Genomic DNA, 23,930 nt, shown 5'->3' on the forward strand with positions numbered 1-23,930 from the left:
GAAACACGGAGAAATCATAGCAGTAGCAAATTGATGATTTTTCAAGTAGAGCACCAAACACAAGCAGGAAACATATCAATATCAAACACTCCATAAAGAAGGTTCACCAGAACATAGCTTATTTTATCATAGTGACAACCAAACTTTACACTGCAACTTGAGAAGTGCAGTTAAAAGTGAAATTAGAGAGAAGCAAACAATTCTGGTGTAAATAGGTGTCATACATAGGATACCTCAATTTTCATATCAAGTCAGTCGATTCCCAAACCTTGTATCCCTTCCCTTCTTCATACTTGTCTGAAAACTTTATACTAGAAATCCACAAAATTGAAAATACCAATCTATAAAAACAAAATTTCATATGCACAACAATTAAATGGAAGAAAATCAAATTGCCAAACACATCATTTAACTGTCATTGTGAGAATTATAAAATCTAAAAACTCCATAGAGGTTAGGCATGCAAAAGAAATGTAATGCTACCAAAGTCATCGATACAATTCTTTGCTACTTATACACTGCTACAACTTGTGAAAAGCCCAAGCGTCACTTCAGGTCAGTGACTTGTCCAATTATTGTAAACAGATGTCTTGAGATTTCATAGAAGCCATTTCAACAACTTTGAAAAAACTAAAAACCACATACATACTCTGGAAAACAGAATTTCCAAAGCCTCTGATCAAGCTTATGTATCTACCTATATATCTACTTTTATGTATCATCTGTAAAAGGAAATACATAGTACAATTTAATTTGTTCTTAAGGACATTTTCAGACTAATTTCATTTAATCAGTTTCAGCCCCATCAGTTGGCCCTTCCTCTTCTATGGATACTGGCCTTGTACCACCAGTGTACTGATGAAACACTAATACAGAAGCATTTGTCGAGATCTCTTGAGAAACCAACAAACCCCCAACTGGGCCTATTTCAGGGTATTCAATCTTTATATTAAGTTCGAAAGCAGCAGCCACCATACCTTCTGGTGATCGTCCCACTAAGACCATATTACAACTGCTGAATTCCTTAATTATATTTACAGTATCAGAAGTTGCTTTCACTATTGTTTCCTTGAACTTAACTGACCCGTCCTCGGACACTTTTTGCTTAATAGTATCAATGGCCTTCTCATCAGCTTCCTTGGATTCTCCATTGTTACTACTACTATCACTCACATCAATAGCTACTCTTTCAGCTCCTTCCATGTCGGGATCTGCTCTTAAATGCACCACTATAAGGGTGATACCCGGGTGCTCAGACATCCGTTGACCAAGGGCCAATGCCTCACGATCATCAGGCCCACCAAAGAAATAAACAGTGACGATAGAGTCGACGTCGCTGGCTGACACATGTGAGGACCCACCAAGCCCTCGATCAACTAGGATACCAACTGAGCAAGGAGCATTTTGAAGGACCTTTTTGTTGATTACTCTATATTCATGCCTAGTGGTTTCCAATGAACCATCAACCTTCTGGTGCTTGTGGAAAGGAAGGATAATGAGGGCAGCCTTCTTGCTCTCTGCACTAGCACATATATCTTCATGCATGTTAAAGAAGTGAGATATTGCCGTCATAGGCCTGATTTGCACCCGACTGAGCTGCCCATATGCCTCAAAGGCCACCAAAACTTGATCCGAATTTGGCTGCATCCCCTTATTCCAAAAGGGAAGCCCATTATTTCGGGCTTTATTAACCATCCGTATTGCAGAAGGCCTCTCAGAGAGCTCCATGAGATGCACTGCGTAGACCGTGAGCCCTTTCCTTTTCTCTGTTCCCCGGGAAGCTTCAATTAGGTTTATCATAGTAGGGATATTCCTTCCGCTATGGAAGCATGCCATGATTCGGAGTTGAGATTTGGGATCTTTTCTTTGGATTGTCCTTAGATTATATGTGCTTCCTCTCTTAGCTGGTGTATACACTGCCCTCACAATTGGTGTTGTCATGAATGTGGTGACTAGGGCCATCATTACCATTATTGAAAAAGTTTGATCATTTAGCACCTATAGTTATCAACCAAAAGTTAGATAAAGCGCTTCCAAGAAGAAAAACAAGTATTGAAACTACTCTCTCTGTTTCATATTAATCGCAACACGTTCCTTTTACATCCGTTTCATATTAATTGCAACACTTCTATATTTGGAAAGGGACTTACCATTATTTTATATTTTCTCTCTCCCACTAATCCTTTTTTATCATATTTTATATATATATATTTTATTATTTCTCTCTCCTATCAACAATATTTTATTATTTCTCTCTCCTATCAACAATACTTTATTTTATCATTTGTTTTAAGGCCACTCGAAGCAAAGTACAAAGGAAGGAGGAGACTAGATATAAGATCCTCCACCTTTTCTACCATGGCACTGGCTAACGGCCCATCCTTTGGGGCTAGAGTACCAAGAATAAAAGCCCCAAAAAGTGCATGGATTCCTATAGTGTCGGTCACAAATCCAGCTGCCAAAACTGCGGCTAAGGTACCGCAAATGAAAATTTCATTCACAGGCTCACCATCAGGGCAATGCCTGGTCAACCAGTTAAATGCACGAGGGACTATAAGAATACACATGCCAACAAAAGCTGCACCACACAAAAATACCCATAGGGAAATGAGAGGAGATTTTCCAGTGCCAGAGAGAGCTATGGCTATAGCAAGAAGAATCCAGGCTGCCACGTCATTGACTGCAGCTGCTGACATGGCTGTACGACCCACATCAGTGGTAAGTAGCTAAGATACGGGCTAATACGGGAAGGGCAGTGATTGAGAAGGCAACCCCCATGAATACTATAAAAGGACCTAGGCTAACACCTTTTGAAATAGTTTCCCTGAGGACAAGTGATGTACCAATTCCCAAAGCAAAGGGCAAACAAATGCCCGCAACAGCAATGCACATGGATTTCTTCCCTGTCCTGCGTAATGCTTTCGGATCCAATTCTAAGCCTACGAGGAACAGAAAGAAGATGAGGCCGATATTTGCAAGCGTGTCCAATACTGGCAGACTCTTGGGAGGGAATATGGTATGCAGGAACGCCTCGCTACGACCAAAAGCAGATGGGCCTAGTAGCACTCCTCCCTGTTAAAGACAAGTGAAACATAATATTGAAGTCTCACTTTCAGCTGAAGAGTATAGGACATTAAAAATCCTCCATTTAAGCCCAATTCTAATCAGTTAATATCAGTTTTGATCGGTTAAATTCTGCAACTTCAAATACATAAAAATACAAGCTTATTAAGCCCAATTCTAGTCACTCTGTTTCAATGGCCTTAGGAATTTATCAACCATTTTTTTATATAGATATACAAACTGTACATCAGAAGTATTATCCCTCTATATCTGCACTATCATGCATCACAACTTCACCTACAAACTTCCAAAGTGAAACAGTTCAGAAATAATGAAACAGTTAAGAATTCAGACCCATCATTTGAAGGTTTAGGGTGCAATTGCATATCCAAAAAGAATTAAAAAGGTAGGATGATGCAGTAGAAGTGTTGTTACAATAACATAATCCAAAAAAAAAAAGTATTCTTTGTGTGAAAATAATTTATTTATTGATTATCAGTTGTACAGTATCAGTCACCTAATTTAGGCAAAACATCTTTTTGTACACCTTCAGTCTTTTTTCACAATCATTATGCAAAACACTAGCACATTAAAGTTTAAACTAAGCTTCCTGGTACTGAATCATTGGTATTTTCTGGTATAAAGCAATACCTTTAAAGTCTAGAAACCTAATTTCTGCGAGTAATCTTACATTTGCTCTGTTAATCTAGTAATTGTTTCATACAGCTATTGCACGCTTGCCATAGCTCTAGTCCTTCATTACGTGTTCAACTTTTAGTTAGTAGAGTTCGTGCTTTCTACTTTCCCCAAGTTCCTGTGCAATACTTCTGAGTACTGAATGCTAAGATTAAAATAGTGCTCATGCAGTCGTGCTTAAAGGAGTCTTAGGAAAACAATTCATGGCATCACAATATAACAAAAATAAATAGCACTAACATCGACACAATGCTTTTAAGGAATCAATATTGGCCGTGACTTATATAAAAGCAACTGATTTTCCATTATTTAACCTCTTGTTTAGCTCATGAATTGAGTTTTGAATGACCAACCACGACATAAGATTCTCAGGTGCCAATATCAGGTAAGTTGCCTAGCACAAACAAAACAGACCTGATAAAAGTGAATATATTTTCACATTAAGTTATTGTGAGATCGTCTCATAAAATATATTTCCCTTCTAACATCTTACATGATTCAAAACAAAAATCAAGAAGCATTGCTAAACTATTCAATTTCCACATACTTTATAGTTATTTAATTTCCTGCAAGGTTTCAATTGCCAAAAATAGCAGTACTTACAATAATCTCAGCAATCACACGAGGCTGCCTTAGAGGTCTAAGCAAGAAGGCCAGGGTACGAGTGAAGACAATAACAATGATTATTTGTAAGATAACAAGGGGGAGGGAATAATCAAGAGGGTTCTCTCCTTGGAAGACTCCCGTGGAGGTTGCCTGCATCGGCTTTGGACAAGCAGTATCAGTGTGAGCCATGCTAGAGACACAATTATGATCAGAACGACGAACAAAAACAGCAGAATCCCTCTTTAGCACCCTGCTAATATGAAGAAAATGTGGTCAGCTAAAATTTCCATGCACAATCATACATACATTGAGCAGGAAAGCAATATTATGCACGAGAAACCGGATAGCTAGTATCTGTTAATGCAAGAAAAGGTAGATAATAACTCCTCATGGATTATGATTTATAAGTATCATAAAAGTCCAATACAAGCTCAAATCATGTGATCACAGCCAACCAGACAATATTATCATTTCTTTTCTTTACAGTTCACCACTTGGCATAAAACTTAGATTTCCTGTGACATTCTGACAGAATACTACTTCCTTCCCTAGCTACTCGTATTACAGTAGTAAATTTTCAATGAAGAATTGACATTCTAATTTTCGATGTCTTTGAGAAATCGCCCTGATTAGACATGCTTGAATCATTGGCGCGTTCCAAATTCAGTTCTTAGTAAGAATTGTTTATTGAAAGTGCTTAAAGATATGGTAAGAGCTATTAAAATTTTGGATTTAAGGTACCTGGCATAAAAATCATCTAATGTCAAATATATACACCTAGCATATTCGTCATATGTTTGACATTGAAAATCACACTTGTTCTGGTTTCTTTAAAAGTGGATACTTCGTTTTATTTCCTTCTGAACTTCCCAAAGCATGTGTTGCACACTAATCTGACTTAACCTACAAAAATATGAAGGCATATGTGCAATTGCGATATCAGATTATCAGCTAATCATGACCCTTGAATAATACAACTTGAAATAGACACTATAAAACAAATGAAAATTCTGATCTCTGAGACCTGTTCATACTATGCATTCACAAGGGGCTCTAAAACACGTAGGATTGAGTTGCGGTGAACATTGTAGGCAAAGAAAGAAAAGTCTAGTCGTCGAGATTATTTGTTACTTGAGAAGGGGAAGGGCTCTACACACAATATTCTGTTTCTATGGCAGAACACAATGCAAGATTACAAACACTCTTAGGAGTCTCATTAAAATTCACAAGTGAAGAGAGTACTAATTCACAGTTTTGTCAGGAAATTAATTAAACGTAGGTATTATGTTTAACAATCACAATTCACATGAATAACAACTCATTGGTGCAAGAAAATAAAAAGATACATTTCTTCAGAAGTGCAAAACCCATCATTTAATTGGAAGGAGTGAACTACTCCAAAGCTGATACAACGCTTTTGCCCATATATATACTATTACAGCTTGTGATTGTGAAAAGCCCAAGCTTCGCTTCAGCTCAGTGACTTACGAGATTCTTTTACATAAATGCCTTGAGATCTTCATAGAAGTCACTCCAAAAACTTTGGAGAAAGACTATAAACCAAAGTAGTACTGTCGAAACCATTATTTCCGAATTCTCTGGTTGAGATTATGGATTATCTACATATATATCTACTTCGCAAACACTCAGCAATGAGCAGAAGAATCAGTTCTTAAGGACATTATTCGGCTCAATCACTTATTCGGTTTCGGTACCATCAGTTTGCTCTTCCAAATCTATGGTTATTTTCCTTGAACCAGCACTGTATTGTTGCATCACTAAAACCGAAGCATTTGTTGAGACATCCTGAGAAACCAAGAACCCCCCAACTGGACCTATTTCAGGGTACTCTTTCTTTACATTGATACTGAAAGTAGCAGCCACCATACCTCTAGGTGATCGTCCAACCAAGATCATATGACAACGGCTAAATTCCTTGATTATTTCGACAGTTTCAGAAGTTGCTTTCACTACTCTTTCCTCGTACTTAACTGACCCGTCCTTTGACAATTTTTGTTTTACAACATCGATGGCTTCTTCATCAGGTGCCTTGGAGTGTTTACTGCTACTACTACTATCACTCACATCAATAGCCACCATTTCACCTCCTTCCATGTTGGGGTCTGCTCTGAAGTGGACTACGATCAGGGTGATCCCGGGGTGCTCAGACATTCGTTGACCAAGGGCCAATGCCTCACGATCATCAGGTCCACCAAAGAAATATAAAGTTACAGTAGAGTCGACATTGCTTGCTGACACGTGCGAAGAGCCACCAAGCCCTCGGTCTACTAGGATACCAACTGAGCAAGGAGCATTTTCTAGGACCTTTTTGTTGATGTCTCTATATTCATGCCTTGAAGTTTCCAATGAACCATCAACCTTCTGGTGCTTGTGGAAGGGAAGGATAATGAGGGCCGTCGTCTTGTTCTCAGCACTAGCACATATGTCTTCATGCATGTCAGAAAAGTGGGAGATTGCGGTCGTTGGCCTAATTTGGACCCGGCTAAGCTGCCCATACGCCTCAAAGGCCACTACAACTTGGTCTGAGTTTGACTGCATCCCCTTATTCCAGAAAGGAAGACCATTGTTCCGAGCTTTGTGAACCATCCGAATAGCAGAAGACCTCTCAGAGAGCTCCATGAGATGCATTGCATAGACCGTGAGCCCTTGTTTATTCTCTGTTCCCCGGGCTGCTTCAATTAAGTTGATCATTGTCGGGATGGTCCTTCCACTATGGAAGCATGCCATGATCCTAAGTTGACTGCTAGGGTCTTTTCTTTGAACTGTTCTTAGCTTATACACGCGTCCTCGCTTAGCTGGTTTATACACAGCCATCACGATTGGTGTGGCCATGAATGTGGTAACTAGGGCCATCAGAACCATGATTGCAAAAGATTGATCATTTAACACCTACAATGATCAACTAGAAATTAGATAAGACTTTATTACTAGATAACAAGCAATTAATAAGCCAGAGATAAGATGTTACAAGTACCTTTCGATCTTTGCCAATATTTAAAACAATCGCTCCACCAAACCCTTGCTGTTCATTAAAACCCCAAGAGCAATAGCCTCAATAAGAGGTACTTTACAGAGGCGCGAAACAACAATAGTCCCAACCACCTTGCCAAAACAGGCAGTTAGTATAACAAGAAGTAGAAGTCCCCATGACTGAATCCCTTGAATGGTGGCAACATTTGTTTTAAGGCCACTCGAAGCAAAGTACAAAGGAAGGAGGAGGCCAGATACAAGATCCTCCACCTTTTCTACCAAGGCACTAGCAAATGGCCCATCCTTTGGAGCTAGAATTCCAAGAACAAATGCCCCAAACAGTGCATGAATTCCAATAGTATCTGTCACAAATCCAGCTGCCAAAACTGCAGCTAATGTACCACAAACGTAAATTTCATCCACGGGCTCTCCATCGGGGCATTGCCTAGCCAACCATTTAAAGATGGGTGGAACTATAAGAATACACAAGCCAACAAACGCTGCACCACACAAGAACACCCATAACGAAATAAGAGGAGATTTCCCGGTGCCAGAGAGAGCAATAGCAAGAGCAAGGAGAATCCAGGCTGCCACATCGTTGACTGCAGCAGCTGACATGGCTAAACGGCCCACATCAGTGGTAAGGAGCTTAAGCTCAGCTAAGATACGGGCTAACACAGGAAAGGCCGTGATAGAGAGCGCGACCCCCATGAATACAATGAAGGGGCCTTGGCTAACTCCTTTACAAATAGTTGCTCTGAGGATAAATGATGTACCAATCCCCATGGCAAAGGGCAAACAGATGCCTGCAAGAGCAATACTCATGGCTTTCTTTCCCGTCCGACGCAATGCTTTGGTATCCAATTCTAGGCCTACCAAGAACAGAAAGAAGATAAGGCCGAGATTGGCAAGTGTGTCCAATACTGGTAGACTCTTGGGAGGGAATATTGTTTGTAGGAATGCTTTGCTACGACCAAAGGCAGATGGGCCTAGTAACACTCCTCCCTGTTAAACCAAGAGAAACACAACATTTATCATTTATGTCTTACCATCTGTTGAAGGTTACACTTAAAACTTTTCACTTAGAATTTATCATCTAGATACATGCTTTTTATTCTTACATGTACAAACTATGCATACTATATATATTTCTCCATCATATATGCAGAATTTTATATACAGAACACAGTCAATATAGTCACTAAATCAAAAACATCATAACTTGTAAGCAAATCCATACAATGCAACGGAAGAAGCCATGAATCATTATTCCAGTAGTATTGGTCAAAATCAGAGTTCAAGTTAAGTTGAACGTTAACCAAAATTGCAAGAAATTTCTACTTTCCAGAAAGAAAGAATAAAGGTAGGAGGATGATGTAAAATTTACTACATTTATAATGCATTAATGCCGTCCAAATTTATATAGTTTGTGTAAAGCTAAGGTTTAGTTTATGTTAAGCAAAACATCTTTAGTAAACGACACCTCGATCTTTCTTTAAACTTTTGTTATTGCAATAATTAAACAGAACACTAGATAGTAACATGTATATAAATTTCCAATATAAATTAGTGAGTCCTTTTTGTTTCAGAACTGTAGGCGTTTACTTTCTGCGAATAATTAATCGTACGATATTTGTGCTTAAGTGTTATTAGAATAGTTCCCTCTTTAGACTAATCGTGTGTTCTTTTATCATTACAGCTTTCTACTTTTGCCAGGTTTCTGTGCATTACTTCTACTAGGATAATAAACTACTGTTAGTGCCTTGAGCTGTTTTAGGACGACAAATGAGAGCCTCAAAAATGGAAAAAAAAAAAACACTTTAAGCTTTGATATTTTTACACTTTTCAGGATTTAATTTCAGCCGTTACTTGAACTAAAGCAATAAGTTGTTGAACTATTCCAGCACTATCTAAGGTCATCGATAAACCATAACAATAGATTCTTGGGTTCGAGTATTAAACATTTGCGTAGCAAACACCTCAGGTGTCATTTATAGAGAAGTGTGTAACAAACAGAACATACTTGTATATTACAATGCTTTTTAACGAGAATAACTTTTGAATGAGACCGTCTTACAGTAATTTATTGTGTGAGACATTGAGACTTACCCTCAAAAATTAGGATGTTATTCCTAAAAATAAAAATTCATCCTAGTCTCATAGTACTTTACCTTATAACATTATATGCATGTACAGTATGATGATTCAAAACAGTCAAGAAGTACTGCTAAACCACCAATAAACACAAAAAAAATTAAGTTAATGTAGATTAGTACTTACAATAATCTCAGCAATCACACGAGGCTGCCTCAAAGGTCTTAGCAAGAAAGCCAGGGTACGAGTGAGAACAATCACAAGGATTATTTGTACGATGACAAGGGGGAGGGCGTAATCAAGAGGGTTCTCTCCTTGGAACACTCCGGTGGAGGTAGCCTGCATCGGCTTTGGACAAGCTGTACCATTTTGAGCCATTTCGAGCTAGAGTTTTGATCAGAACAAAGAACAGAAGCTGCTTAATCCCTTTATAATGCCCTGTTTATACGAATAAAAACTTGTTAGCCAAACTTTCCATGCATAATAATCCTAGCTAGATACAGTGAACAATTTACATACTTTTAACTCTTGATTATGCTTGTAGTATTCCAAGAAATATAGAAAGATAATCCTAAAAGCAATATTATGCACGAGAAAGCAGATGGTTGTTGTTAATACAAGAAAAGGTAGAAAATAACTCATCTTCTCAGGTATTATGATTTATATAGTTTAAGTGTACATAAAAGTCCAAGACAAGCTAAGAACATGTGATCGCAGCTAACAAGTTAATTTAAAATTATCTTCTTTTCTCTTTTCACAGACATAGTATTTGCATTTCCTGTGACATATTAATGTAGTTGGATTTGAAGCATAATAATAAGTCAAAAATATCAAGGGTGGTTTTTCACAAAATTTGCCTACCATATTTGCCTAATTTACATAATCACATTGTTTGAAGTACAAGTTATGGGTCTGTTAGTTATTGCATTGATGTATGAAGTACTTTGTACGTAGTATTAAAATATGATGACTATTGTTATGTCGATGTCATATGAAATACTATTTTCGTTACTTTTTAGTTGCAACAAATGCATTTTTTATATCTCACAAAAAATACCATTTATTGTATCTAAAAAGTAACAAGGTAGTAGCAATGTAAAACGAGACACGAAAGGCCCATGACACAAAATGGGCCACATTTCATGTTGTGTTGGGCCTATTGGCTACCTAAAGTGCTTTACTACGTATTACATTAATTTATTTATAATTTGGCTATGTAAATTTGTGAACCGTCGCTCATGTTAATATTTGCAAAGTCATAGGCTGTGGCCTGGGGGAGACTCATGTCGAGTTTACACATCTTTTTCAGGGGATCACTAAAATGCTAGAGGAATCCTTGCCAAACATGCAATTGTGATATGAACTCTAGGGAGCAACAACAATATCGAATACAGGCATACACTAAGTTGTTTAGTTATATGTTCAATAGTTCAAAGTAAAATCATGTATGAGACAATCTCGTAATAATTAAATAACACTTTTGAGGTCTCACAATATCAGATGACAAGAAGTTAACGATAGATCATATAAAGATTGTCAACCAAAACTTTATCGAATTACCTATGCACCATTTCTTTGCAGATAAAAGTCTCCAATAATAATTCTGAATTTAAACACCTGTCATAATCATAAACTACAGTCAAATAATAACACCTACTAGTAGTATATTTTCCAAAAATTAAATAAAACTTTTAATAATATAAAATGGAAATTATTTCCTTCTTAAATTCCAACAAAGATACTAATAAAAGTTTGCTCAAGTGGTAAGCAGCTTGATATCGTTTAAGGGAGGTCTCAAGTTCGAACCTCACCGAATGCAGAAATGCTTGTTGGGAGACTCATCCACTATAAGCCAGGTGTGTAACCCGGGTCGAATCCAAATGTAGTGGGAGCTAAGCTCCGGTGAACCGAGTGGGACAAACTCAAAAAAAAATTTCCAAGAAAGATGTCCAGATTCATACTAATGGTTCACTGTAATCTGACTAATAATACTAAAAATGTAGTACGAGTTGTATTTTCTATTCCACAAAGTTATGTAAGCAATTGAGTTGACCAACTTGTAATCGACTGAATCGCTTAAAAACAAAACAAGATTCCAGTTTTGCTGATTTATTTTTATTTTTTTTCATTTTTTATTTGGAAAATAAAATTATCTCAAAATTCTACAGTACAATAAAGTGAATAAACAAGGAAAAATCTGATAAGTTTGATTATTCCCCTCATTATTTAAGGATAGATTGGAAAATAAATCATCTACAGAGTTGACTAATAACTCGTTTCCATGACACCGGCACATCTTTACGTGAAAGCACAGTTTTCTATCCTCTTCTCACCTCTTCTCACATAAGGGTGTGTCAAAATCAATTAAGGGTGTGTCAAAATCAATTTTCCATAACACGTCAATCCATTATTTTTTAATATTCTTCCATACTTCCTCTGTTTTAGTAATATTATACTAACTGTACTTTTGCATAATTCAACACTCCTGTTTGACCATATAATATGATTTAATACGTTAAAGTCATGTAGGATCTTGTTAGATTCGTCTAATAAAATACTTACACAATATTAACTTTTTATAATTTTTACTCTTATATAATTATAGATATTTAACATATAAATGTGTTTTGAAATGCGTAATATCATTCTTGTTGCAATATTATTGAAACGGAGGAAGTATAAGTTTTGTAGTATTTATATACAACTATTTCATAATAAGGTAAAATGGTTGCAGGTTTAATATATTAATAATAAAGCCAAATGAATAATTATGATTATGAGTTTATCACCCTAAATGCTAGTCTTGCCAAAAAAAAAAAAAAAATTAATCAAAATATTTGCGAATAAGTTAATAAATTACTCGTAGTAAATACGGAGTGTATCAAAATAAAGTTAATTAAGAGTAAATCTAAAGGATAACCAAGGGCATAATCGTCAAATGATCTAGAGCTTAAACAGATGTGAACATCAGCCACGCTAATCTGCTATGCATGATAACCAAATAACAAGTGTATATAATTTCAGCCTACACGCTGCAAACGCTGAATTCTTCCTTCAGTATCAGCCTACTGAAATGTCAACAATACCCTCCAACAACCAAATGTGTTCTTATATAATTTTTAAGATATTATTATCACAAATCTTTCATTTAGGAAAATATAAATAAACAAAAGAAACAAAAGAGAAAGAGTAGAATATGACGAACAAACAACAACTAAAAACACTGAAAACTTCCGTTTAAATAGAACCGCGTAATATGCAAAAAGGCGGTTTTGCCCCTCTGTGACAGGCTATATTACCATCTTTAGAAACTTCATTGAAGTAAGTACTTTGTATATTGACGACATTACCCCTATGAGTGGAACTTGGTTCTCCGAGGTTTTGGCAAAGCTTATTGGTTTTTGACAACTATGTGGCTTTCATTATTTAACTATTTTAATTTAAGTAATTAAACAATAATTAAGCAAATTAAGTTTGCTTTCTTTGTGCTTTTTTGGCCTATTTTTACTCATCTTAGTACTAATTTTTTATGCAATTATTTTGCAGGTTGCAACTGCTAGTATAACCTAGAAACATAGGAGTCTATATTAATAAAATTATGTACATAATACTAGTTCACACATACTACGTATATATTAAGAGATTAAGGCGCTGTTCTTTTGAGCTGCTCTACTCTGCTCTGGATTAAAAATAATAATTAATAATAATAATAATAATTAATATTTAATAATAATAATAATAATAATTAATATTTAATAATAATAATACAATTAATATTTAATAATAGTAATAATAATTAATATTTACTAATCATAATAATAATAATTAATAATTCAAAATAAAAATAATCAATATTTATTAATAATATCAATTAATAATTAATAATAATAATAATTAATAACAATTTCTAATATTTAACGATCATAATAATAACACTTAATATTTTTTTTGAAGGAATAATAATACGTAATATTTAATAATAATACTAAATATAAAATATTCTTTTAATTATATTCCAATTTAGATATGTGCTTGTAATAATTTAAAGATGTTAAACTATTGTCTTTTATCTTCTACTATTAAGATATGTTAAAAATGGTACACTTCTATTTATATTTTCATTCACCTAAATCAATGGTATCCGCTTCTTAATAATAATAATAATAATAATAATAATAATAATAATAATAATAATTAAGTGACTACATGCGATAATATTAATAATAATATCTTCACTAGGGTAGGCTTTGCAATAGCTAGAGGAGTGGGGGCCCAGATTGTATATCGGCTTCCCACTAATTTATTGTAGGTTGTATGACTTTGTCTGTTTTTGAGATAATAATAATAATAATAATAATAATAATAATAATAATAATAAAATAAAAAATAAAAAAATAATGCGATAATATTAATAATATCGCATTATTTTTCTATAGTTTGGTTTGATTTGATTTGATCCGATCATCTTCAATTTTTCTACAAGAGTACCACTTTGACTAATGTTGTATGCTAATGTAAGAATATATTAAGTGATGTCTTGTTAAATTTACCATTAGTAAAATTGATAAATTTCTATAACTAATATCAAAATAGCAACTGCTTGCATCATCCTATCCTAATTAAAATTAGATACGTGTCAAGTTGACATTAAAAAAATTTCCTTCGAAACAATAAATGATGTCATCGTTTTATGATTTTTATTTTATTTTATTAAAATTCTGGTTAGCTATATTATTATTAACATCAATTTCAGAAAAAAAAAGTCTATTCTCTCTAATAATAATTATTTAATTTTTCTTCCTCAATTACCCCTATCATCATTCAATTTTTCTGTGAGCTCTATTTTTATTTTATTTTATTTTATAATATTTGATACATATTTGTTTTGGGAATTTTTTTGTTTTTAATTTTGGTATGAAAAAATAAACAAAATTAGAAAATTTTATTTGTTCAAATCGTGCATCGCACGAGACTTATCTATTTTATAATTAGATTAAGGTCTTGTTTACTTCACCTTAATTTGGCTAAATCGAAATTATTTTTACTGAACTAAAATTATTTTTGCTGAAGTGAAATTATTTTTACCGAAGTGAAATTATTTTTACTGAACTAAAATTATATATATTGACTGATTCTCTATTATATTTTCTCTTTAAATCTATTGATTTTTATTGAACTTAAATTATTTATACCGAACTGAAATTACAAAGTCTTTTAACTGAATTGAAATTATTTTTATTGAATATATAATTTTTTAGATGAAGTGAACGGGACCTGGGACCACACATAACATAGCCCAAACATTTGATTTTTCTTATGTCTTGGAAATTTATCATGATCAATCAATAAAAGACTTTTTTTTTTTTTTTGAGACAAACAATCATTAAAGAACTTTTAAATATGTGGTTCTTACTAACATTCAAAAAGAATATTCATTATCCTTCATTCTTTTTTTCAGAATAAAGGGGCTCCAGAAGGAGCTTGGAGCTTGATAGTATGAGTTTATCCTTTCTTTTCCAGCCGTTTAGAGAATAGTAGCTTCATGGAGTAGTACTTCTACTTCGTATTACCTTGTGTGTTTTTTTTTTTTTTTTTTTGAGGATAGTGTCATCGTGTGTTTTGATCAGTATTGTATATTTTCTCTGCTTTTTCCAAAAACAAATTATGAAACAATATAATTTTAAGAAACAATAAGTTTAACTAAGGGTTAATACTATAAATAACGCGTATTCTGTGCAGTTGGCACAATGTGTGGCCGCTTGTTAAAAAAAACAAAGTAACCCTTATAATACTGACAGAGTAACCCCTTATTATACTTATTGAAAAGCCCTTAAATAACAAAGTAATCCCTACAACGTACAACACTAACAGAGTAACCCCTATATTACTAACCAACCCCTATAACCGTAATAGAGTAACCCCTATAACAGTTCCGAGTAAACCTGTGATGGTTGGCCACACCATGTAACCAGACGTATATAAAAGTATGTGTACTACAAAATGTTAAATTAATGGTAGAATAAGTTCAGATAAATTAGTTTACTTTAAATTAGGGGTGAAAGTAATACGGTTTAAAACCTAAAACCGAGCCAAATTCGGTTCTCCAAAAACGAAATATTTTGGTTTGGGGCCTCAAAAAACCGAACACCTAAAATCCAAACCGAATTATATAAAGCCCAAATATCCAAGCCCATTTCCCTTTTATATATAAACCTAAATCGTAATGTTCTCTCTCTCATTTCCCTTTCCTCTTTCCTTTCTTTTGAGTTCAATCTTGCGGCTCCCTCACCACGACACCACCTCCTCTCCCCCTTTTCTCACCACCTCCGTTTGAACCTCCCTCACCAACTTGCGGCGCCCTCACCACCTTGCGCAAACACCTCCGTTGCGTCAGACCTTGCGGCTCCCTTGTGCGCGAACACCTCCGTTGCATCACCACCTTGAGGCGCCCTCACCAACACCTCCGTCACTTTCACTCTCTCATACGACACTCAAAGGTAACAGATCTATTCCCAAATGTTCGAATTAATTCCATTGATTAATTTTATTTTCTGGCTTTTTCCCCAATCGTGTTGGTTGTTATGTTCGAATTAATCCCAAATCGTGTTGCCCTTGTTAGTTAGCCACTTATTTTTTAGATTATACATCATACTTTAATACTTTAATTTGATTGTTGTAGTTTGGTTGTTCTGTATTTTAAGTTTGGAACTTTAAGTTAAATTATATGTTTGTATGTTGTTCTGAATTTTAAGTTTGCTGTATTTTATGTTGTTCTGAGGTGTTTATATGTTGTTCTGAATTTTAAGTTTGTTGTATTATATGTATTCAAGCTCTTTTACTTCTTTATATATGGCTATGCATGGTAAATCTTTCAATTATTAATGCCTTAGTGTATGTACTATGCAATATGAACTCTAAAGGTTTGAAGAGTTGAAGTTGCCGAAACTGTTGCCATCATGTTGAATCTGTTGCCATGTTGAAGCTGCCATGTTGAATTTATTAATTGAATGAGGACTTTTATTGCATTTTAAAGACTTTTGTAATGTCTGAAATTTTATTCTAATGGTCTGGCTGTTTTTTTTTGTATTATTTTTATGCTATCTCCTAAATTTGGCAAATATTAGGCCATTTTAAGGGCCAAAACAATAGGTCCAATAACAGGCCCAAATTTAGGCCCAAAACGACAGCCCAACAAAATTTCGGTTTGGATTGGATTTGTTTCTTAAAATCGAATTATTTCGGTTTAGATTGGATTAGATCCAATCCAAATTCGGTTTGGATTCGGTTCCAAAAATCCGAAATCGAAATAATTCGGTTTGAATTCGGTTTGGCCAATAATCCAAACTGAAATCTGAACTTCCACCCCTACTTTAGATAATCAAGTAAACTAAATATAATGGAATCTTAGACAATATATGATGGGTAGATCTCAAACCATGGGTATCACCCCCAAATACCCAATATATAGCATAGTGTATTATGTTTGCAATTTGTATTTTAATTTAATTTAATCACCATTTTTTCCGGCCAATATTATATATTTAAAACTACGGCTATTTCACCAAATGCCATCAAGTTTTTCAAAATTCACCCAATGCCACTGAGGTTTAGTACAATATCACCAAATGCCATTTTCGTTAGTTGACCGTCAGTGTCCGTTAGTTGACCGTTAGTTGACCCCATCACTTGCCATGTGTCACCTTTTGATTGGTCCGTTTTTTTTATAAAAAAAATTTAAAAATTAAAGAATTAAAAAAACCAAAAAAAAAAAACATCAAATAACAGTTGAAAGCCCTAATTCAATTCGTGGAAGGAAGGAGGAGAAGGGGAATGATTCATGAGCAACAACCCACCAAGCGGATTTCTCCGATGAACCAAAGGAATCTCCGGCGATTGTGGAGGAAGGGGGGCTCGAAATTGTGGAGGGGGAAGCGCTACAATGGAGAATTGAGAGAGAGAGAGACGCGAGCAGGAAAATGTTGAAGGTCGCCGGAATGAGAAGGTGGTCGGAGTGAGGCGACGGTTGCCGGAGATTGTGGAGGAAGGGGGGCTGGAAATCGTGGAGGGGGAAGAAAGGAGGCTGACCGGAGGGTGAGATTGTGGAGGAAGGACATATGTTCCAAATATCTCTTTCCTCATCTTTTTTTTTTTTTTAATTTTTTAATTTTTTTTGGTTTTTTTTTAATTTCTTTATTATTTAAAAAAAAAGACCAATCAGAAGTTGACACATGGCAAGTGGTAGGGTCAACTACCGGTCAACTAACGGTCACTGACGGTTAACTAACGAAATGACATTTGGTGATATTGTACTAAACCTCAATGGCATTTGGTGAATTTTGAAAAACTTGATGCATTTGGTAAAAAAATGAAATTACTTAGTGACATTTGGTGAAATAGCCGTTAAAAATATTATGCATTTAGTCTCTAAAACAAATGCATGCATGCATGTTGTTATTTCAATAAAGGAGCAAGGAAGAAAGCTCAGTCTTTGCATACGGAGCTTAAATGAGGTTTCATATTCAAATAAAATAATGGTGATAGATAGTATAGAATTATGTTTTTTTCCACCTTTATAATGAAGAATTGATGGTCAAGAAGAGTATAGGGCTTATGCACATGCTTAAACACAAGTAGTTCAATGATCAGATATGATTTTATGAGTTAGCATTCGAGTGAAATTATTGTTGCAAGTGTGGAAGCTCTATTGCTTAAAGAGTATATCATTCTACATACAAGAAATCTTCATATTTGATCATTGAACTACTTTCCTTAGCTTCATAACCTTCATACTACATCCACCTATACTTTCGATTATGTTCATAAGTTCAATTATTTGCTTTTTTCTCACATGCATATAATGATCATTTATTATATGAAATGAAGCCTTATCCAAGACTCTAGGTTATTAAGTCACTACGAAATATTAGAGTCGGATCGTATTTTATAACCAAATATTTGAAGCCAAGGCTGAGCTAAAGATATTTAGTTTGGTAATTACTAATTAAGGGCTCGGTTATAACAGTTTAGCATTTGCAATTCCTTGTAGTACATAGACTAACTAGAGTCTCAAAGCAAATAAAGAAGGGCCAACAGGAAGGAACCTGGCTCCAAGGTACCGCCAACAATAAGAACAAAATCAATTAATTAGTAAAAAGCCATCTGGCATCTACAAATGAAATCTAAATTAACAAATACATAAAATAGAATCAAATAAAGGTTTCTTCATCAAAACTACGATCGTTGAAAATATCTTGCACTGTGGTACATCCCTCGCACACATCGTTGAAAAATACAACCTTTTTGGAGAGACTGTCTAACGATTTGTTGTAGCCGTAAGAATGATTATTATATGATTCGCTTGAACGCATTTGAGAATTCGACAACCGTTGCGATCCCGAACAAATGTTTACCAACAAACTGATAATTGGGCAAAGGATGATTACTTTTTTGATAAGCCTTGATATACAAATAAACCCTAACGAAAAACATCTAAACTAACAAAAACTAACGACTCCACCATGTGAAACGCTAAACATCGCCCACAAATTACCATATAAAGCCCACAAATATGTTATGATTTGACCATTATGCCCTTTTGCTAAAATTGAGATAATCTCGGTGTAAAAAATGTGGAGCCGTATTGGCTCGTCGGGGGAGACCGGATGGCAGGCCGGAGATGCGGAGGACGCCGAAGGTACGTCGTCGTCGACGGAAAACGAGGTAAGTGACCGCTAAAATTCACGGTTTACCTTCGTAGTGGCTACGGCGCCTAGGGTGGACGCCCAAACCGTAGCCTGGACGTCCAAGCCGGACGCCAGAACCACCAGAGTGGCGTCCAGGCTAGACGCCCAGACCACCAGAGTGGCGTCCAGCCCAGACGCCCAGACCACCAGACTGGCGTCCTGGGCAGACGCCACTCCACTGGGTGAGGCGGCCCTGCCAGGCGCCAGTCCAGTGGGTGTGGCGCAGTGGGTGTGGCAGCCCTGGCAGACGCCACCTTTAATAATAAATTTATATTTTTCCTTTTTGATTTTGTTGTTGTTTTTTATTTAATTTTTTTGTGAAAATAAAAAATCGAAAATGATTTTTTAAAAAAATTCGAAATGGGTTTTTTGTAAATTAAATTTGAAAATTCAAAATAGGTTTTTTTAAAATTAAATTTGAAAATTCGAAATGGTATATTTTTAAATTTAGTTTGAAAATTCGAATTGGGTTTTTATAAAAATTAAGTTTGATTATATATAATTATGTTTTTTTTTTTGTGTTAATTATGTGGAAATATAGAAATTAAATGTATTATCCGTTAAATGTATTTATTGTAATATATGATTGATGCAGGAATATGGTGGAGACGGAAATGATTACAGTGAGATATTTGGACATGATGGTCCATTCGAAGAAGCTCAACAGGCGATTGATTGGGCAAAACAGGTTGCAATTGCAGCTGGATTTTGCTTGGTAGTAGCAACTCATAAATCTCAACGGGATGGTAGAATGGATCGCATTTTGAGATGTGACCGTTATCGCAAAAGAGAAGAAAGAGATTTTCGTACAGCCACTCGGTTTGACACAAAGCGGAAAGGTTGTGGGTGTGAGTTCAGAGTAAAGGTTCGACAACTACGGAGTCGTGACGGTTGGGAAGTGATAGGTTACTCTAAATGGGGGTATCACAACCATGAGATGATAGTATATGAAGAGGGTCATTGACAACTGAGCGGCTTAAATCCTGCTGCGAAACTAGTTGTGAAAGAAATGAGTGATGCTCAAGTGAAGCCTGCTAAAATATTAGCATCTGTGTTAGAGAAATTTTCAGAAGACCATCCAAACCGAAGACACATCTACAACGTCAGACAGCAACTCAGGTTTGAACGGTCAGAGGGAAGGAACCCTATACAGCAGCTGCTACACCAGGCACAATCACGTGGTTACCTGTTCTGGTTTGATTCTGATGAAGATACAGCGGAGGTGACTCATCTTTTCCTTGTGCATCCTGATTGTGCTGATATGATCAAGTCTTGGCCATTTGTGATTTTGATCGACTCAACGTACAAGACAAACAAGTACAAGTTCCCTCTGGTTGAGATGGTTGGGATGGCTCCAACGAATCAGAACTTTCTGATTGGTCATGCAATCATCAGGGATGAGACGGCTCCAAGTTATTATTGGGTGTTGGAGAAGCTGAGAAACTACATCGGGCCTAATGTTCATCCAACAGCCATCGTCAGCGACTGTGAGGGAGGTCTCTTTGCCCCCATAGCAGAGCTGTTTCCCGAATCGAACCACTTATTGTGCACATGGCACATCAACAACTGCGTGAAAGTGAAAGCTTACAACCTTTTCAAGAAGAATTTGGAAATGGCAGAGAGATTGGTGAATGGTAAGTGGCGGAAGATCCTACAGGCTACCACAGAGAAAGCGTATGAGCGAGCATTGGCTAACTTCAGGGATTCGTACCAGTGGTGTCCGGCACTGGTGGACTATGTGATGCATCAATGGGTCCCTCATAGGGAAAAGTTTGTCAAATATTGGACAAACCAGGTACTTCATTTTGGGAACACTACAACATGTAGAGTTAAGAGCGCTCATAGAGCTACCAAGGACGGGATTGATTCATCGACCGCTGCTTTAGATACACTGTTCGCTAGACTGAACAAGTCAATTGAAACTCAGAAGAACGACATCAGGAACTCTCTAGAGGACTCCAGACGACGACATGGTACGATGTATAGCCATTTTATATTTAAGATTCTCCATGGTCGTGTGTCGCACTACTGCTTGGGGTTGATTCTCACTGAGCTGAACAGGGTGAGGGACTTGGCTGACGAAGTGTATACTCGGTGTGGGTGTACTATTTCAGTAACTCATGGATTACCTTGCGCATGCACCATTCATCGCGTTATTACAGAAGAAAGGGCGTCGTTACATGTTGATCAGGTCCATTCATTCTGGAGGACGCTTGTTATTGGTGAGCATGCAGACAATCAAACGGCCGACCGTGAACAGGAAGAGTTGGAGCAGTTTCGTTCGATGTACGACCGAGTGTCCTCCAGCCATCCTTCTATTATTCGTGACGCTACTCATGTGCTTCATGACATGTTCCACCCGTCTAACTTAGATTATGAGGAACCCGAAGGAGTTGACCGTCCTCGAGGTCGACAGCGGCGGAATAGGAGTGCGTTTGAGTATATCCGTGGTCATGGTCGTGGTCGTTCTCGTGGTCGGACATCGTCATCTAGTCGTAGTCAATCTTCATCGTCTGTGAATATGCCCCTGAGAACTGGTACGTTTTGGTTGTTTTTATTGCACATAGTTTTAAAGTGTTACTCCTGTCTTCTTTACTGTCTATAATTAATTATTTGGTGAATAGGAAGAAACGATGTTGATCAGTTTCCGTACAAGGAAAGGATACCTGCGATCATCATGTCGTACGTGGAAGGGTGGAATGATGTAATCGGAGATGGTAACTGCGGATTCCGGGTCGTGGCTGATGTATTTCAAATGGGCGAAGACAACTACGGTTTGGTGCGTGAGTTGATGTACAGCGAAATTGCCTCTAACCGAAATGTTTATCGTCATGTGTACCAGGATGACTTGGATGGCGCTCTCCGGCGTATCCGGTGGGGAGGTGGACCTTGCGGCGAAAATCATTATTTTGACGCGCCCCTAGATCTGTTTGCCGTTGCAAACATTTACAAATGCGCAGTCATGCATTTCGGCCTGGGAGTGCATAGTCAAGCTTATTATCCTTGTACCACGGTTCTGCCTTGGCGCTCGCGTGAGACTGTCACCACACCGGTCAGAGAGCTAGCTATTGCGTTTCTTGGGTCGTCATACAGACATTTCATCCGACTAGACATGTCAACCGATTTTCCGGTGCCACCGATTATACCTCGGTGGTACAACATTCGCACAGCGAGCGTAGAGGGTTGGGATGCGCTATATAATGACCGGATCCACGAATGGAACACCCTAGCTGCATTTTAGTTTTTCTTGTTTACATTCTTTATTTGTAATCTTATTTGTACGTTGCTCTTTTAATGAGAATATTAATATTTTATATTGTATTGCTTACTGCATTCTATATGTTGTATGGGTAAGTTGCGCGGATCCACGAACGGTTATATCAAAATTTAAAAACAGCACTGATAATATGTTTAAGTTGGAAGCTAAAAGAACAATCTAAAATGTTACAATTTTACAACATAATGTCCAACATAATGCTCTATAAATAAAATACAATAACCATCAGTAATCCCTCCTCGACGACGACTCCCACTGCGCAAGGGTCTGTTCCAGACTATCAACAACAGCTCTCCCTGTTGCACTCATGCTGTCCTTCTCAAGAGAGAGTTTCTGAACGTCTTGCATTATCTTTCCCATCCACTGCATACAACAAAAAACAGAAGATGAAATACAATAACAACAAATAAAACTTAATTAAAAGACAACGATCAATATAATAAAAGACATACCGCTTCCGTGGCAGTAGGCGTTGGCACATAATCATCATCGCTGTGGTCGAGATCAGCGATCAACCTCGGGTGCGAATACCGGTTGAACCATTCCATGTAGTAATGGTCACACATGGGAGTAACCCCAGAGGGCGGCCGCTGCAACTTCGCTGTCCATAATCGAGCCACCATCGGAAACTGGTCCCACGTCCCGGTCATGATATCCGGCCATTCCACGACGTACTCCCTCGACGATGCAGGTCGGACCGCCTTCATCGGGCACGCCGGGGGAGGAGGGACAACTTGGACAAATCCAAGTTGGCGAAGACAACGCTGGGGCATGTACGCTTCGACGATGTCACGATACTGAATGAGTCCCGTGTACAGGGTCCTGGGTACCCTAACACTAGGGTTCGGGCCGAAAGGCATCCAGTTCACCTGTACAATTACAACATATAAAATATAATAACATGAATATAATATGTGCAAATAATAAAATGTAGACTCTATAAATAAACGTTACCTTTAAAGAGGACAGCCTGTCCAGCAATAACCGTATCGATCGGAGGCGGTCAACGGACTTCTTCTCCGAGCGGGGACTCCACGCACAAGCACGCGGCATCCCCTCATCAATAGGAACTGGGTCACGATGTGGTCGCAATGCAGGAAAATACTCGTATATCCAAGTCTGCAATAGAGTCAGACACCCAGTGATACCTGCCGCGTCAGCCCGACTCGCAAATCCTAGTTGGCGATACAAATACGCCAACGTAGCCGATCCCCAGGAAAACTGGCCTACACTGTCGGGGTCACACGCCTCTACGATGTCGCGTGGCCTGAGCTTGTTTCCGCCGCTTTTATCCGGAAACAAGGTACATTCGAGGAGTAGAAAAACATAAGCACTCAACTGTGCGTCGGGCGTCCTACGTGCACTCGGGTACAAACACCGCTGCAACACAGATGCGATCTTCACACCTCCGTGTTCCCAAACACCTAGCGCCTCGGTGTACAGTGCAGCCCTGTCCACCG

The 23,930-nt window shown here is 37.0% G+C and overlaps 1 long non-coding RNA gene and 2 pseudogenes across 1 annotated transcript; 1 reads left to right on the top strand and 2 right to left on the bottom strand.

Annotated features, from left to right (window-relative positions):
* Nucleotides 1–486: 486 nt before the first annotated feature.
* LOC110719617 lies at nucleotides 487–4,718 on the bottom strand (annotated as a pseudogene).
* A 998-nt stretch (nucleotides 4,719–5,716) lies between these two features.
* LOC110719618 lies at nucleotides 5,717–10,061 on the bottom strand (annotated as a pseudogene).
* A 5,569-nt stretch (nucleotides 10,062–15,630) lies between these two features.
* Nucleotides 15,631–16,539, top strand: LOC110719619. Its single transcript, XR_002511144.1, has 2 exons — nucleotides 15,631–15,947; nucleotides 16,371–16,539. It is a non-coding gene; the product is annotated as an uncharacterized LOC110719619 (long non-coding RNA).
* Nucleotides 16,540–23,930: the final 7,391 nt, after the last annotated feature.

Source organism: Chenopodium quinoa, unplaced genomic scaffold, assembly GCF_001683475.1.
Source record: "Chenopodium quinoa cultivar QQ74 unplaced genomic scaffold, ASM168347v1, whole genome shotgun sequence".
In the NCBI taxonomy this organism is placed as follows: Eukaryota; Viridiplantae; Streptophyta; class Magnoliopsida; order Caryophyllales; family Amaranthaceae; genus Chenopodium; species Chenopodium quinoa.